At 43.7% G+C, this 17262-nt stretch overlaps 1 protein-coding gene across 1 annotated transcript in view; it reads right to left on the bottom strand.

Moving 5' to 3' along the window:
* The window catches only part of GPR1 (G protein-coupled receptor 1), a 160047-nt gene extending 144023 nt beyond the window's left edge, over positions 1 to 16024 (bottom strand). The window contains exon 1 of the mRNA XM_033945845.1: positions 15910 to 16024. The gene's annotated coding sequence lies outside the window, so the exon portion shown is untranslated. The remainder of the gene's footprint in view (positions 1 to 15909) is intronic.
* Between the last annotated feature and the right edge of the window lie 1238 nt (positions 16025 to 17262).

The raw sequence follows: 17262 nt of genomic DNA, 5'->3' as shown, positions 1-17262 counted from the left end.
CTAAGGAGCCAAGCCTGATAAAATAAAGTTAGGGGTCAGGAAAGTCGGGGGCCCCAGTGGGTAGGGACAATACTGGGTGAGGGCAAGAGCCAATGCAGCAGTGGAACGGTTGACAGCAGAGTCCACAGTTCAGTGGAGCAGCTTTATGGCTATGGGGACCACACAGGGCAGGCAGCAAAGGAGCAGAGAAGACAAGATGGTCTTCATTGCTGAACCAGAGGGCAACCAGGAGCCGAAGGTACCAGAGATCCAGTCTGAAGTGAGTCCACGCCATGTCTGGACAGGAACATGAGCCAGTTTGGTGATGCGGTCCACAACTTCCTCAATCACTTTACTCAAGTTCAAGGCAGCAGATGGAGAGGTTGAATTTACCACAGACACCACCTTCTATCTAGAGCTAGGCAGTTCTGATAGATAGCAGTGCGCATTTTAGCATTCGCTCTGCCAATGGTACTTAAAGCTCGGGTGGTCTCATTAGTTATCAGTGCGAGTACAGCTTGTAGACGAATAATGCAGTTCAGCATATAGATTGGGATCCGATAGCCCCAGGTGTCATCCTCGGCCCGTGTGGCAGGTCCGTAAACAGCAATGATCCATTCTGCAGGACAGTCATCTCTGCAGGACAGTCATCTCCCCATTCACCTATTGTAAGGGAATTGGTGGAAGTAGACCGCTTTTGGCGACCCCTGGTGTTGAATACAGGGGCTCCCAGGTGTTCACCATTGGCCAGCAGTAACAGGAAGAAGCTGGGATGGATCATGCCAAGTACATATGTACCAGTCCAGTTAGCAGGCAACCAAGAGTAGGCAAACAGATCACAGAGCCAGCCAATATCAACTATCAGGAGCTGACCATCATTCATAGGAAGTTTCATTAAGCAGTATCTGAAGGGCGCTGAAAACAGTGGGAAGCAACAATGGAGGTTCGCAAGGCCCATCATGAAGGTTGTAGACCTGACGTAAAAGTGAAGATCTGTGAAATCAGGTTTAACATGTCCAGCTGCTTTGTCTCCCATGGCCATTCTTCTCCCATACCAGTCCCTCCTTATACAAAACAATTGCTAACATTAAGAGTCTGACCTATAGTTTCAGCAAACTGTATAAACAGATTTCTAGTGATTAAAGGATATCAGTATCTACTTTCATATTTTCATAAAATTGGGGAAACACCACAGAGTGATGGACAGGAGCACATGAGCGGGATACAATACGGACATATACAACAGTACCTGGGTCTCACCTTTTACCATCAATATACAATGCCATGCGGTCTCTGGCCTTCTGGACTTGGATATTGGCATTCCAGTTATGTGGGTCAGTGATAGTGAAAACCATGGGATTACAGTAGCCTGTAGTACACAAGGGGCCGGAGCTAGGACCTATAGTAAGGGAGGTAGAGGGGGCATTAGGGGGATATTTGTGTGGGTTATTGTAGGTAGCCCACAAGACACTTTCTCATAAAGGACAGGCTCCACCATTAGTGAAGGTTTCCTCATAGGGGCAGTTCTTAAAGGCATCAGATTATACAGACATATATACTTAGCACATTTGGTATAACAACGCTGTCAATCTAGGGAGCCACACAAAAAACTGTATTAGGGGCAAAACCATGACCCTGGGCAACATCAAACAACACACATGTATCAAAAATACAAAGACACTGGGTGAGTGTTCTACAATAAGAGTCTTGTTGATAAGTGGACCTTCAACATTATCAGTGCAGATTTCCACCCACTTTTAAACTTCCATCACCAGTAGGTTAGAAATAGAAAATACCCTCTGATGTTTGATACTTTCTGTACTTAACTCCATCATGCAAACAAACATCAGGCAAAGGGGCTAAGGGCACTTGTTAAGTACAATAGGAAAGAAATACAGAAGAAAAAAACATAAGGCAGTGAAGGCAACACAAATAGCGGATATTTAACATAAAAGGTGCCGACAATGCTAACATAGGAAGCTCATTTTTCTTTCAGGCACAACTTAGAAAACTTCAAACAGTTATACTCAAGACACTTGCTAAAGGCAGTGGTGAACCACAGTCAATTAAACTCAAACACTTGTAAAGAATTGTATTCAGAACACCTGCTAAGTACAGTGGTAAATATTCAGAACTTTTGAGGTCTTAGAAAGCTTCAGCTGAAGATCCGTGTTGTAGTGGAACCAAGTTTCATGTCTTGACACCTTGACAACTGTAAGAGAAGAAATTAGGACAGTAAAAGGACCTATCCATCTAGGTTTCAGGGGGTCTGACTTCCAAGTTTTAGCCATACTGTATTTCCAGAGACATACCCATGGACTTGTGTAGCTATCGGTAGTGGGGCCCTTTCCAGGACCCATATGTGGAGCTCTTGAAGGGCTTTAGCTAAGGATTGGATCTGACTCTGGAAAATATCTGATCCCAGAGTAGCAAAAGAACCAGGGTTTGGATTCATAATGGGTGGTGGCCGGCCGAACATGAGCTCAAATGGGGACAATTTAGTGGGTTTAGATGGGGTACATCTAATCTGAAATAGGACAGAGGACTGCAGGACAGGCCAGGACAGATTGGTTTCTTCAATTTGTTTGGTGAGAAGGGTCTTAAGAGTTCTGTTCATTCTTTTGACCTGACCAGAGCTCTTAGGATGGTAAGCAGCATGTAATTTTCATTCAATTTGGAGGGCCTGGGCAGTTTGTTGGACGACATCGGCAATGAAAGCAGGAGCCATTGTCGCTGCCTATGGAAACAAGGAGACCGAAGCACGGAATTAAATCATTCAGGAAGTGTTTGGTTACGTCCCTGGCGCGTTCAGTGCAAGTAAAGAAGGCTTCAACCTATCTAGTCAGGGTGTCTGTGAAGACTAGGAGGCGTCTGAGGGAACGGGAAATGGGCATGTGGGTAAAATCTACAGACAGAACCTGCATCAAATGTGTTCCAATGGGTTGGTGTCCAAGAGGTGGCAGTCGTCTGATTGGGGGATTTATTCTAGAACCAACAACACACTGTCTGTCTGTATTCCGGACTAGCTGATCAAGGTGATTGATAAAGAAATGTCTCTTGAGTCATTTTCATAGCTGGTTCTCCAGAGTGCGCCAGATCATGGCATCTTTTGACCATCATGAGGGCCAGGTGAATACGAGAGTACCCGCTGTGCTTGCATTTGAAGTATCAGTGTGTGTGTCTGGATTGGCACATATTTGTATCCTTTGTATCCACCCCCCTTTCAGGACAGACTGGCCCGAAAGAATGCAGGCCCAAGTCTGTTCCTGAGAAGTGTACTGAGTGTAAGGGTGTCCAGAAAAGGAATGATGGTGTACAGAGGAGCTGAAGGAGGGGGCAGAGGCTGGCATCTCGGGCTGTGCAGTCGGCAAGGGCATTGCCATGAGACGAGATCAGTGACACGATGGTGGGCTCGACAGTGCATAACTGCTACACGGGATGGCAATTTGACGGCCTCGAGGAGGTCAAGAATGAGGGGAGCATGATGGGATCAGGCTGTAGCGAAACCTCAATGTTTCCAGATGGCCCTATGCGAATGCAAGGTAAAGAAAGCATATTTGGAGTTAGTGTAGATGTTGCAAGACTGAGAGGCAGAGTGGCACAGGGCAGAAGGGAGGGCATACAGCTCAGCTGCTTGGGCGAAAGTGCCAGAGGGCAAGGGCCTGAGTCAGAAGTTTTAAGGCAGCAGAAAGACCACTCCTGAAGTTGGGTCCAGACAAAAGGGGCTGAGTCAGTGCCTTTGGTGGAATCATACAGAGGGCGGGCAATAGTAGAGAAATCAGGGATCCAGATACGACAATATCCGGCGATACCAAGGAAGGCACGCAGGGCTTTGCGATTGACAGGAACAGGGAGACTACAGACAGCCTGGACACAGGTGTGGGAAGGGATCTGGTACCCTGGGAAATATGAAACCCAAGGTAGGTGACACAAGGAAGGCATACTTGGAAATATGGCCACAGGAAAATTTAAAAGGCAGACCCACTATCTGTATCAGGTTCCTACCCCAAAGAGCTGACTTGTAAAATTAAGCTAAAATTCAGCTCCGGGTCCACCCACTAAGCAGGGTAGTCTGACACAAGTGCTCTCTAAAGTGGCAGTCCCTTCACTATCAGCTGACTGGCAAAAATATTTACTTTCATATAAAGGAGTGTCACAAAAGCATTCCTAAAAATTACATTCGTATACTAAGCTTACATGATTTATAAAAAGAAATACAAAAAGATTGGAACATACAGTAAAACTTTGGATTGCAAATAACTTGGTTTGCAAGTGTTCGGCAAGACAAACAAAACATTTGATTGAATTTGCAATACAAGTACATACAGTATATAAGCATCACATTATCACAACAGAGCCAATGGTTCCTCTCTCTATGACGCTGCAGGAGTACAGTGACTGTTCCAAATGAGCAAGGGCTTACAATACAAGTATGTATATTTTTGTACACGAGTGCCCTGGACTACAAGCCATGGTTCTGGAACAAATTATGCTCCCAAACCAAGGTTTTACTGTATTCACAATTTTAAACATTTTTTTTTTTTTTTTACACAATCAACATGGGTCGCAGTAGAGATTTATTCCCCCTCCCTACAGAATTTCACAGAGGAGAGAGAGTTGCTTAAAGATCAAAGAGATCAAATTACAGGTGTAGTCTTTTCAGAATTATTTCCTTAGGTTTAAAAGAGAGGCAGTCCTTAAATTTGGACAAAGAACTTTTTTAGCATGGAATATAAGTTCCAGAAATCATATTTTGTTTACATTCATTTCTGAATATACATAAACATTTTATAACATAGCCAAAAACTTTAAATCTAAACTTACTTATCTGTTTCAGGAGAAACTGCATTTGAAGTGCTGAAAACTTCATGGCCCTTATCAGTACAAAAGGAGGAGGAGGAGTACTCCCCCCTCCTGCTTTGAACAACTGACAGTTTCAAATTACACTGATACATTTGGACAGACAGAACTCTTAAGGAACCCGGAATACTGCAGGACTTGGGAATCAGATGAAGGGAAGAAATTGGCAAGGTCTGAAGCAAGGGCGGTGCTGAACAGAGTGGGGCTATTTTTTAAAGCCCTGGGGTAGACGGGTCCAGGTTACTTGGGATGTTTGTCAGTGGAAGGGTTTTCCCATTGGAATGCAAGATTGGCTGACTGGAAGAGGAACCGACAGCAAAAGAATGCATAAAACCTGATGGGTTATGTCCTCTTCCAGGGAACCAGAGGGTGCCAGCCCACACCAAACGTCGGCCATTCTAACTGGCACACACGAATAAGGGTTGATTTGTTAAGTGTAGTCCCATAATCAGAGCCAAATCCCTTTTTAAATTAGCTAACATTGTATCAAAGGGTCCCCATAGGTAGACTGACATCCCCCCATTGTGCAATGGAGGACAAAAACACTTCCCTGTATTCCTGGCCCTGCCCGTCTCTAGACTCAGTAGATTGTACACTGTTTTCAGCTATGTAGGCCAGAGCAATATTTTAAACAGTTAACCATTTCATGACCCTACACCTTCAGGATGGTTCTCAGGTCAGGAACTGGTTGAGTGGAAGGTGACAGATCGGCCCATTCTGTCTAAAGCACCAAACATATAATACAAAATATAATATGTGAAGGAGGGATCCTCAGTGTGAAGGATAAGCGAAGGGAGAAAATTCTCCAGCTTATCCTTCACACTGAGGATCCCTCCTTCACATATTATATTTTGTATTGTATGTTTGGTGCTTTAGACAGAGTGGGTCGCTCTGAGAGTCTATTAGACTTTTCACTGCTTCATGTGGTTTCTATGTAGTATCTTTTTGCAGTACTTTTTGGAGTTATTGTGTGTACCTTAGAGAGGACACTAGTAGGGAAAGCTGGCCTCTTGTCAGTTGGGAGTAGAGATTAGTAGCAAGAATCTTAAAATCTACAAGTTCTGTGTTACAAATACAGGCAGTCCCCAGATTCAGAATGAGTTATGTTTTTAAAGCTGTTAAGTTGGATTTGTATGTATTTGGCAGAATAGTGATTTAAATTCAAATATGAATAATCCTGGGCTTTACTGTGCCAACTTTATACATAAATAACACTAGATCTGTGATTTCACGTTGCTTCTTTTATTACTTATTATGTTACAGCAGAATGGGCTAGATTCACTAAGCAAACCGATCGGTTTGCGACCACTTTGCGACATGATTCATTAACTTCGTGGCCGATCACCTCCGATCCGATTCCAATCCGCGCATGCAAATGAGGGGAAATGGCATGCAAAGTGACTAACAAAAAGCAGGCACACTGAACTGGCCAATCCAAAAACAAGCGGCTGCTCAGAACCAGTCACTTGTGTAAAAACCCTGCTCTCTGCCCTGATCTCCTGCTCCTCTCTACCCCGATCTGCTGCTCTTGCCCCAAATCTCTCCTGCCTGCCGCCCTGACTTGCCACCCTGCTCTCACCCTGAATCTCTCCGCCGCCTCAACTCTCCTGTCCATACCCAAACTGCGAGCCCATGGTTATAACTCACGTGTTTAAAGCGGGTTAAAGCCACGGGCTAGTGAAAAAGTTAAAGAAAAAAAAAAAAAAGATTTTGTGCTGATAGTCTATACATGCATCGGAATCACTAGAGAGCGATCCTGGCAGTCAGTTGGGGGTGTGATTCCAATCGCTCTCATTTGCATGAGGGTGATTCGTGAATCAGCCCCCCTGGACACGGATCCAATCCGTGACCTTAGTGAATCTAGTCCATAGTTCTTTATTTGTATTCAGCCAAATAATATTTTTAATTATTTGTATTTGGCCAAATAGTAAAAAAATGTTATTTAGTATAGCTTTAATTGGTAGCAACTTATTAGATCTTTTAAGAAAATATTTTAGTTAATTTGGACTTACCTGTACCTAGGATAGTGAGAGTCAACCTCCTCTCTTTTACAAAATAGAGATAGCGGGTTTTAACGCAGGCCGGCACGCTGAATGCGCTGCTTCCGATGCTCAATGGAACTCTATGCTTAAGGCCCAGTCCAGGCAAGAGGCGGGATCTTCATTCACCAGCACTGGCACTTCCTGTGAGTTGGTGCTGCGTGCCGGTGCCAGATGGGGTAAGGGGCTTGTTTGGATGGATGGGGAATGCTGCTTCCAGCAGGGGGGGGGGCGATGCCAGTTCGAGTGGGGGAGGGGGGGTGTGCTCGCAAATTGAGTCAACGCTTGGTTTGCGAGTCACTGTTTGCGAGAATGTTTTGCTCATCTTGCAAAACACTCGCAAACCGCGTTACTCGAAACTGAGGTTTGACTGTATTTTTGAAAAGCTGCTGACCTTTTGTATTACTGATTGTTTTGGGGTTTCTATTATCCTGTAGCTTAACCTTAACCAAAGACACCCTGACTTTGGAGCACTAAGAGAAACTCCAAAATGCAGGAGGCAATGAAGATATTTTACAGCAGGACTGCCCAAGTCCGTTCCTCGAGATCTACTGGTCTGGCAGGCCAGGATATCCAAAGTGAATATGCATGAGAAAGATTTGCCTGCACTGCCTTCTTGGACAGCCCTGTTTTAGAGCATTATAAGCTGCTTAGGAGTACTTCATATGAAAGAGTCTTGACAGATGAAAGAGCAGTAGCATAGAATGCCATAAGGATAAATCGATGGTAAAGGCCATTCATGTTGATATTAATGGGGAACTAGAACAATGTAACAAGAAGAAATGGAAAACCAGATAAACTAAGGTAAGACATCAATAAATCTGGAAATTACTCCACCAACAGGAAGACAGTAATTCCTCAAGAACTACGTTAATTAGCAAAAACTACAAAGTGGATAAAATGGACTCTTGGAAAAAAGGAATATAAAAATTATGATGAATAATTGCACTTTGAAAAAAACAAAGGTTAATGTCATTCTCCTCTGAGAAAATTTTTCATCAGAGCAGAAGGGAAAGTCTGATGTCTAGGTATTAGGGAAAAGGATCAGCCCCTTCCTTCCAAATCCTGCTGGTCCTCCCAACTGATAGGCTACATTTCTTTCTCTAAACAACCTTCTCCTTGCAAATCTGCTCCTTTTTCATTTTCTACCAAAGTAGATGAACAACCCTGGATCCACTGCTATCAAATATAGCTGTGGTAGCCCTACCTCTCTGAGCACAGAAACTATGTATACAGTACTCCTCCGAAATTTGGGGAAGTAAGTTCCAGGAACACCCGCAAATTTTGAATAACTGCAAATACGGTTTTTCAGCTGATCGAAGGCAGGAGAGGGCAACTGGGGCACCAGCGGGTGCTTAAATTGTACTTATGAAGCCGGGCACATTTTCTGACCGCCTCTTCCTGGTATTAAAGTCATGGTTACACCAATCAGGAGCTGCTTTGATACGCCAGATAGCATGTCAAAGCAGCTCCTGATTGGTGTAACCATGACTTTAGTACCAGGAAGAGGTGGTCGGAAAATACCGCAAATTACTGAGTCCATGATATGTGAACTGCGAATTCGTGGGGGTTTAGTGTATTCATTTTTCCTGTGACCATAGCTTTACCTCTACCTGCATGGGCTTCATTCATTGTGCTTGAAAATTACCGTATTTTTTGCTCTATAAGACACACCTCACCTTTAGAGGCACCTCAGATTTAGGAGGAAAACATGAAAAAAACCATTTTGAACCAAATTCTCCATGACAGGCTCTGCACCCAACCCCACACTCCTTGCCAAACTCTGCACCCTGTCCCCCCTCCCTGCTAGGATCTGTACCCTGTCGCCCCTCTGGCGGTCTAGTGGTAGGCCGGGACAGGGCAGGCAGGCCTAGTGACTGTCAGGCAGGTAGGGACAGGGCACGCAGGCAGACCTCCCCCTCCCAGGCATCCCCCCAGGCCGGGATGTACTCCCCCTTCCAAGGCAGCCCCCCAGGCAGGCAGGCAGGCCTCCCCCTCCCAGGCAGGCCTCCCCCTCCCAGGCAGCCCCCCAGACAGGCAGGCTTCCCCCTCCCAGACAGCCCCCCTAAGCAAGCAGGCCTCTCCCCTCCCAGGCAGCACCCCCAGGCAGGCCCAGCTTCTCCCTGTTCCCTCTGTTTAATTTGGCAGACAGGCAAGCCCCCCCAACCGTTACCTTTTTTTTCCATTAGGTCACCCTCCCTCACTAGACAGGGCTGCCTGCCTGGTCCTGCGCCACTTCCCATGAGACTGTTTGCGGGAATCGGCGCGGGACCAGGCAGGCAGCCCTGTGCGCCACTCCACTGCAAGGGAAAAGAGGACTCGAGCCACGAGCCGCATCAGCCATCATTGCTTGCTGGGACCAGGCAGGCAGCCACGTCTAGCGAGGGAGGGTGACAGAATGAAAAAAAAGGTAACGTGGGCGGGGCCTGCCTGCAAGGGAAAAGAAGAGGACGTGAGCCGCAAGCTGCATCAGCCGTCACTGCTTGCCAGGACCAGGCAGACAGCCGCGTCTAGTAAGGGAGGGTGACAATGAAAGAAAAGGTAATGGGGAGGGTGGGGGTGTTGGGTATTCACTCCATAAGACGCACCCTTATTTCCACCCCCTTTTTGGGGATGGAAAAAGTGCATCTTATGGAGCGAAAAATACGATAGATTCTAAACTGAATTGAACCACGCTCTGGGGTATTGACTATGGTTGGCTTCAAGATGCTGAGTAGAGAATGACATGGTGGTTGTTACCCGCGGCTAACTCGCCGAAACGGTGACCAAAAAAAAGGTCACCACGAGTTCGGGGACAAGGCCATTCACCGTCCCGAGGAGCAGTGAATAGTAGCAATGGGCAGTGAACAAGTAGTGAACGCACGGTGAACGAGGGTTCGATCCGGTAGCCCACTCTCTCCCGCTGGCCGGCCAAGCATCTCCCTCCCTCCTTTTCCCTTACCTTTTCTTCTTTAAACTGGCGATTTCTATAAGGTTACAGCCGAAGCCTTGAAGTCGCATCACGTTGCCTGCTGGAAAAAATCTCCTCTGACACAATTTCCTTTTTCTGGTTGCATCTGAGGAGACTATTCTAGCAGGCAACCCGATGCGACTTCAAGGATCCGGCTGTAATACAGCTCGTAGCCTTATAGAAATCGCCAGTTTCAAGAAGAAAGGTAAGGGAAAAGGAGGGAGGGAGGGAAATGCACAGCTGGCCGGTGGGAGGAAGCTGCTGGACCGCATGAAGGGTGCTGGGGATGGGGAGATGGAGAGGAGAAGACGCTGAAGATGGGGACGGTGACGGGGCGGTGAAAGAGGCAGCGGGGACGGTGACAGGGCGGTGAAGGGGACGGCAGAGACAGGGACGGGGCGGTGAAAGGACCAGTGGGGACGGGGTGGTGCAGAGGATGGTGGTCCGGGGACGGGAACAGAATTTTCCCCCTTGTCATTCTCTAATGCTGAGCAACAGCATTGAGGAAGTTATAAAATCCTATCAGGAATCTAGGCTTCAAAGCATAGAGAGGAAACATAGGCAGAAGTACAAGGGCTTATTGAAAAAGCAAACCAGGATTGTCATCAAGACTATGAAGGTAATGACAAGTCATTTTAAAATGGGGTATCCAGGTTTAGAGAGCTAGAAGATGTCAATTTTGGCCCTAATTTATAAAGACATGTAAGGTGCCTATGTGGCTTTACAAAATACTGGTGCAAATCCTGGAGCATTAGCATCAATATTGAATGTGCAGACATAATGCCTGCTCCAGAGCAGACATGGAGGGCCATTATCGATAGTGCATCAAAGTCCAACTTTGGACATTTCCTGTAAGACATCCAAAAATCAGGTGTGAAGAAACATCCAATTTTGAAACTGCTGGACGTCCACATTTTTTTTATTTAGAAAAGAGTCTACTTAGATGTTTTGGCCATCAGGATGTCCAAACTCAGGACACCTAACTTTTATGGCCATTTTTGACCACAAAAATGTCCAAATCCAGACCATTTGGACATAGGAGAAGCCAGTACTGTAATAGATCGGCTACACAAAAATACCAAAACAGCAGTGTGTCACCTTAGGAGGCACTGCTGTAAACGTCATATAAAGGGTACCAGATGTACATCTCACCATAACACCCTTATAATTTAGAGTGAGCCTTGCAAAACTCACACAAAACCTGCTATACCCACTTGTCTACCAACCCAACAGCTATTATGGTTACGGATGGTACCTGTATGGCAGTATAGTAGGGTTTTGGTGGCTTCACACTTTCCACCAGAAATATAGTTTTTAGAGTAGCTTATGGACAAGGGTCCTCCTCTCTATGATTCACTAGACCATCCACCAGGCAACTTAAGACACCTGTGTGATGCTCTACTAGGTTTTCCCATACCAAGTGCTGCTGTTCTAGAGAAAGGTATGTCCTATTTCATTCAGATTTGGGATGGGGTGGGAGGGGGGTCAGTGACCACTGCAAGAGGTCATTACTTAATCCCTCTAGTGGCCATATGATCAGTTTGGGTACCTTTTTGGCACTTAGAGGCTTTTAAAACAGGTCTAGTCTCAGACATCTAAGTTCCGTCCTAGTCATCCTGGGAAAAGTTCAATTATCAGCACAAGGTATCAAAGTCTTAGCACACCCAAAGCCTACCCATAACTTGCCTCCAACATGCCCTATTGAACTTTGGAAGCACAAAAGCTAAGAAGCCTAGCAAGACATCCAGAAAGTCAATTTCAAAAATTGGCACTTGGATGTTTTGGCTAGAAAAAGGAGTAATTCCGAAGACTGGAGGGAGGGGGAGATGGGAGCTCCTGAGAACTAGTCCAGGCCTAGGTTCATGGACCCCTCCGAGATGCTTCAGTTGTATAGAAATAGGTCACTTTCAGAAAGAATGTCCCCATCGCAATAAACAATAATACCATACATGAATTTTAAGAAAATGTTAAAAATGCAGCTATTTGTTAATGCCTTCCTATGCTAATGTTTCAGTAGTCTCTTCAGCTTCAAAAAATAGTGTTATGAATATTTCTGCCTTGAATGTAATTTCAATGCTTTTCTGTATTTTTTTCGTGGAAATTGTGATTTGACAATGTCTGTACTGATATTATGATTTGTTTCAAGATAGTATTATTTTTCTTTGGGGGATTGGAAATCTATGTTTGTCTTTTGTCTTGTTTCAAATGTTAAGCAACTAAAGGGCGAGCAGGATAATATGTATGTAGCAAATGTGTATACCGCATAGTTTTATGTGATATATAAATTGTTAAATACAAATAAATAAATGAATGAATCAGTTCATGAACTATGGAACCCTCGCAGTAAACAGACTGTAGTTCATATCGCCATTGTTATACCTATTAATTTTCTTGAGTGTCCAACTTTGATGGCATTTGCGTTTGTATATATTTCACCACTGCTAATAAAGTACATTAAAAAAAACAAAAAAAGAAAGAAAGATCATCCAGTGCACCTTCTCAGGGGTAGGCCAGGGAATAGGGCAAGAAGAAGAGGAAGGATATCAGGCCCTAAAAAGGGGTGGCTGGGGTAAAAGTGGTGGCCTTTATAGATATGGGCAGTGATCAGTCCCTGATGTCTAGACCTTTGGCTCTGAGGCTGAGGATTGGGGATGCAGAAGGTTTTTAAAGTGGCTTGGTTTTTGTCTGCTATGTTTACAAGGATGTGAGGCTCATAAAGATTATACCATTAGGATAACAGGAGAAGGGAAGCCCCAGAACTTAAGATTTGCAATAGTGGAAAACTGCCCTTCCCACTCATCCTGGGAAGAGAATGGAAGGGAATGCAAGAAGTATTAATAGTTAAATATTATTTTAATTTAATTTATTATTATTGATAAATCACCTTTCAGCTGAGCACATCAACAAAGCTTATTCTTCTGCTTAAGTTATCTTTATAATGGGACTTTTTGAAAATTTCTAGCTCTTTGCTTCCTCAAAAAAATCCAGAAATAAGGATTGTAATTTACCTATGCATAGGAAATTGGGCCTAATGTACAGAAATCCCATTTTAAACAACCAGAAAAGAACTGAGGCCACAGTTTTGGCTATGACAAATTGTTCTCCTCTTTTGCTTAAAAAAACCCCAACCCTACCATAAAACTATCAAATCTGGAGAAATGATTTAATCCTCACTGATTTCAGAAAAGGGTGAAACTGACATAGAAGATTTTGTTAACACTGCAAAATTACAGTATTTCATGTCTACTTATCATGAATTCCTTTTGTGTCACCTAAGATTGCAAAATCCACCAAAATGCAAGATTAGCATTTTAAGAAATCTGCAACAGTAGTTTACATAGATGTCTGTGTCTGGTGACAGGACTACTAGTGAGATCAAAGTCCAGAAACTGAGGAAATGACTTTAAGCACAAGATGACAATAGTTGAAAAGGGAACAGAATGACAGAACTGTGAGAGAATAGGGAAGGGGAAGTAAACATAAAGAATGAAAAATCTTCCTTCCCCCCCCCCCCCAATTTTCAGGTCAAAAAGCCTTTCTCCTGAATTTAAAATTATTCTGAAAAAAATGTAATGTTTGTTGGACAGTATCATAGATACATATAGTAGACAACTAATTATATCCCCACCTCTATCAAGTTATTAAAACATGATAAAAGAAAGATCTGTGGATACATTTAGGTCATAATATTCCTCCTTTACAAAGCCGCACTGGCATGTTTAGCACCGGCTGCCATGGTAACAGCTCTGACGCTCATAAAATTCCTATGAGTTTGAGCTGTTACTGCCGCAGCCAGCGTTTAAAAAACGCTAGCACAGCTTTGTAAAGGAGGGGGAATATTAGACTATGCAACTGCATCACTCTAGGCCCTGAATGGTTTCTGGACTGATGATACTTTTGGAGTATGCTTTTGTGCCATGGAAAAGCAGGTAAAAAAAAAAAAAAAAGTTATTTTTTTTAAATTCATTTAATATCATTCCATTTTATTTTCTAATAGCACATGCTATTACCAAATAGTAAATCACATGCTATTTATTTCTTTTAAAATTTGTTTTATTTTTGCATTCATGTTTCCTCACTGCCATATAAGAGGTCCTTTTACTAAAGAGCCCAAACTGATTTAGCGCGCGCTAAATGCTAAGGCGCCCCATAGAATATAATGGGCACCTTAGCATTTAGCACACGCTAAATCGGTTAGCGCGCCTTAGTAAAAGGACCCACAAATTACTAAAGAAATCAGGAAACATACTAAGAGAAGAAAAATTACTCAGCAAGTTTAAAAATCTCCTAAAAAGTTGGCTTTTTAAGGACGCTTTTAACTGATTCATTTAAATTTTATGATTTTACATTGGACTAGGAACACTACAAAGTGAAAATTAAATGGGTAACGTTCCCTAACCTCTTGTTTCATTACCTATTCCTTTTTATTTGTTTTTGAATTGTATTTAAGCCACTTTTTTTCGCCTCCCTTTCTCTAACGTATTATTTTATTATAATTAGTACTAATTGTCCTGTTTTTAAAAAAAAAAAATTATTTTAATCCAATTTTTAACTAAATGTAAATCGCATTGGATTTGGATTTTGTGATTAAATCAAATATTTTAAATAAACTTGAAACTTGAATATTTTCAATATGATGTTCAAATCTAATTTTGGATGTTTTGTAAAAAAAAAAAAAAAAAAATTTAAAATATCCAGGAAAAATGTCTTTTTACTTTGAAAATTACCCTATTTTAAACATTTTTGTGCTCAGTGCGGCTTCAAACAAAAAAAAACAAAAAACCACCCAAGGGAAAATGCATAAAACATGCCATTGGGATGTCTGGGGGCCAGCAGTTTTACTAGACCGGCCACAAAGACATCCCAGATGAGCAGTGGGGCAGCCTAGGGGGCATTGCAGTGAACTTCATATAAAAGGTCCCAGGTACACATCACATCATAACTCCTTATTTATATGGTGAGCCTTCCAGGAATAACAAAAAATGTACTGTACCCAACTGTGTGCCCCAAAGGATTCCAGGTGTGCTCCTTCTGCAGCACCCCTCCCCTCCCTCCCCACCACCGGCGGTAATAAGAGGCCCAGGGTTGCAGCTGGAGGACATCCGTGCTTGCACGGACATCGACATGATGACATCATGTATGTGCATTATGTCATTGATCAACAACCACGCATTTCTGGGTGACCTCCAACCGCAACTCCGAAATTAGTGTGCCACAACTTAAAAGTTTGTGACACAGTGGTATACTACTACTACAATAGCCCTTATGCCTGCAGGTGCCACCTATATGTAAGTTCAGTACCTATTTTGTAGGTTTGAAGGGGTGCTCACACTTTCCACTACAAATGTTCCAGTTAGAGTAGAATAAGGGCCTGAGTCCCTTTCTCTACAGTCTACAGCACTGACCACAAGGGGCTGATGAAAAGTTCTCTGCCCAACACGTTATTCCACACTTTATGTTTTATTTCATTATCATTGAAACAAAAAGTGTCAAGAAAAGTGTGGAATAATATGTAAGTTTCATGACTCCACATCATTCCCTTCTTAGTTAGGCTGAGAACTTTTCAACAGCCCCTTGTAAGCTACTCCAGGGACCTACTTGCTGCTCTACGAGGAGTAGCCATTATATCTGTAGCTCTCATAGAGCCTGGTATATACTCTCACTTGCTCATATTACGTAAATGTCATCTGCCATTTTGATGCCTAGACTCCCAGTCTCTCAATATTCTCCTGCAATTTTTCACAATTCTCTTGCGAATTAACAACTTTGTGTCATCAGCAAATGTAATTATCTCACCAGTTATTCTCATCTCTAGATCACTGATAAATATGTTAAAAAGTAGTGGTCCCAGCACAGACCCCTCCATTGAGACTATTGACCATTTAACCCTACTCTGTTTTCTATTTTAGCCACTGATACTTACCAACAGAAGAAAAATCACAGTTCAAAACCAAAAAAAACAATATCTGGGTCTTAATCAGTTCCACAAGTAGTTTCAGCTTATTTCTCTATTCAGCAAGCATGTTTCCAGCACTGGCAGTCCTCACAACAAAAATCAGTATCAAAATTAGAGGACTGTACCTGAGCCTTTGGTGGGGTGACTGCTTGCTGATTGCCAGCCCTTTGCTGGAGTAGACTTTCTTCAGGGTCCTTCAGTCTGTAGTTGGAAGCTGGGATGAGCTTCCCTGGGTGAGCTCCCTTCTTCTTCCTAACCACTCCCTTTTCAGTTCTCTGGGATTGATTAGCATTCCCCTCACATGAGCTCCCCTGGCTCAGGCTATCCACTCTCAGGGTTGTTTTGGGCTGATTGCAACTGCTTGCATCTGAACTGATTTAGCTAACCATTCCAGCCCTAGTTTGCCTTGCTCTAACCCTGGGGCATGCTGGGCCTGGTAGTCCCTGCTCTTTCCCTGTTAGCCTTTTAGTGAGATTAGAACAGGCTTTAACTAACTGACCAGTTTTAGAACTGGTGGGTAAAGGATTTTGATGGTACTGCAGTGCATCTCCTCCAGTCCAGTCTGTGCCTCCATCCCTGTTTTCTGTGCACTGTAGGGTTTCCTTTACCAGCACTGTGACAATGTACAGGAAGGCCATTCTAAAAAAAAAAAAAAAAACCCACATTTTGGACTTTTTTTTTTTTGAGAATGGACATTTCCCTGCTTTGACACGCAGCTCCTGATTGGTAAGGCCCGACTTTAGTACAGGAAGAGGCGGTCGGAGCATACAGCTCCTGCCTCTCCAGCTGCCCTCTCCTGCCTCCCCTGACTGGCCATTCACGGTCGGAAAATACCACAAATGACCGGGACCGCGAACCACCAACCATGAATTCACGGGGGAGCACTGTACATTGGGGGCGATGAGGGTACAAGAGCATTTTAAATTTCAAATGTTTCACTTTGCCAATAAAAGTAGCCAGTTGTTGGCGTGTTTGGTCACTACACATAGGGGGCGCAAATACATTACTACCCTTCGTGACTCACATGGTGTCCTTCATCATAGATCAGGGGAGATTTGTGAGCTCTTTTTGCAGACATTTTTTGCAGATTTGTATGCGGACTTGGGGATGGAGGTTCTGGATGGGTAAATGTATCTTGACAGTGTGGATTTACCCAGCTTTTCTCCTCGGGACTCTGAGGTCCTGAAACATTCCTTCACAGCTGCTGAGATGGAGTGGGCGATTCGGGTTAGTCCATTGGGCAAAGTTTTATAAATTGCTGGTGGAGGAGATCACTCCCGTGTTGGCGGATGTTTACAATCTCAGTGTCGCTGAGGGCTTCCTCCCCCGGTATTTGAAATTAGCGCAAATTATTGTCCTTTTGAAACCTGGCAAGGATCCTCTCTTACCGGAATCATATAGACCAATCTCCCTGTTGAATTATGAGGCTAAGCTTATGGCTAAAATTCTTGCTAACCGCCTGGTGTGAGTGTTGCCCT

Source organism: Geotrypetes seraphini, chromosome 5, assembly GCF_902459505.1.
Source record: "Geotrypetes seraphini chromosome 5, aGeoSer1.1, whole genome shotgun sequence".
In the NCBI taxonomy this organism is placed as follows: domain Eukaryota; kingdom Metazoa; phylum Chordata; class Amphibia; order Gymnophiona; family Dermophiidae; genus Geotrypetes; species Geotrypetes seraphini.
The sequence above is the reverse complement of the archived record's forward strand: the minus strand, read 5'-3'. Positions and strand labels throughout refer to the sequence as shown.